This window comes from Labeo rohita, chromosome 19 (assembly GCF_022985175.1).
Source record: "Labeo rohita strain BAU-BD-2019 chromosome 19, IGBB_LRoh.1.0, whole genome shotgun sequence".
Taxonomy (NCBI): Eukaryota; Metazoa; Chordata; class Actinopteri; order Cypriniformes; family Cyprinidae; genus Labeo; species Labeo rohita.
Genome location: NC_066887.1, coordinates 4,643,717 through 4,644,938, shown reverse-complemented (window position 1 = coordinate 4,644,938; position 1,222 = coordinate 4,643,717).

Genomic DNA, 1,222 nt, shown 5'->3' with positions numbered 1-1,222 from the left:
AAGGGCACTTCGGAAATAATTTGTATGTAAATAAATGCATTTTTATCAAGTTTTAATTGTTTTTTCACACTACACTTGGAATAGTTAACCAAAAATGAATGTCATCCAAGGCCATCCAAGATGTAGATGAGTTTGTCTTCCTAATAAGAAGAAATGTAGCATTACATCACTTGCTCACCAATGAATCCTTCGCAGTGAATGGGTGCCGTCAGAATGAGAGTCCAAACAGCTGATAAAAACATCACAATAATCCACAAGTAATCCACACCACTCCAGTCCATCAATCAACATCTTCTAAAGTGAAAAGCTGCATGTTTGTAAGAAACAAATCCATCATTTAGATGTTTTTCAACTTCTAAACCACTGTTGCTTTCAGCTAAAATACAAATCCATAATCCATGATAACACTTACTCCTGTTGTACTCTTACATAAAAATCCACCAAATGGTTTGTTTAGAACTGCTTTGGACTGTTTTGGCTTGTAAACGGTGCTTGATCTGTGCATATTTCTCTCCTGGTTCAGACAAGACAATTTTTCAACTGGATAAAGCAATATAATGATGGGATGGTTTCTTATACAAACACAGCTTTTTGCTTCATAAGATGTTAACTAATGTACTGGAGTGGTGTGGATTATTTGTGGATTATTGTGATGTTTTTATCAGCTGTTTGGAATCTCATTCTGACGGCACCCATTCACTGCAAAGGATCCGTTGGTGAGCAAGTGATGAAATGCAACCAACGGTGTGCAGTGGTTTTCTGAAGTGAGGAGGCAATTCTCCTCAAAAATCCTTTAAAAAAAAACAAACAAAAAAAAACAATGTAAATTCAAGTCCCAGTCACATTTTGGGTTAAAAAACATTACTTGCACTATCAGAAAAAGAAAAATCGATTCTATTTTATATTTTGTAATTAATATTCTATATTTATTAAAGGCAAATATGAATAAAACAAAATCAAGGCAGTAACAATTTACACAGTATATGTTATTTGTGAACTCATGTTCAGCTATTCTTTTTATAGTTCACTTTTAACTATTTTTCTGATCATCATTCATCAGATCAAAGTAAATACTGGTCACAGACATAGACTGTAAAAAATATGGACGTAGTGTCCTTGACGTCACCCGTAGGTTTCTGAAGAGCATTTTTGAAGCTCTTAGTGGGCGGGAGTCGGCTGTAGCCATCTTGGATAATCGAAAATGGGCAAAGAGGCGGGACGT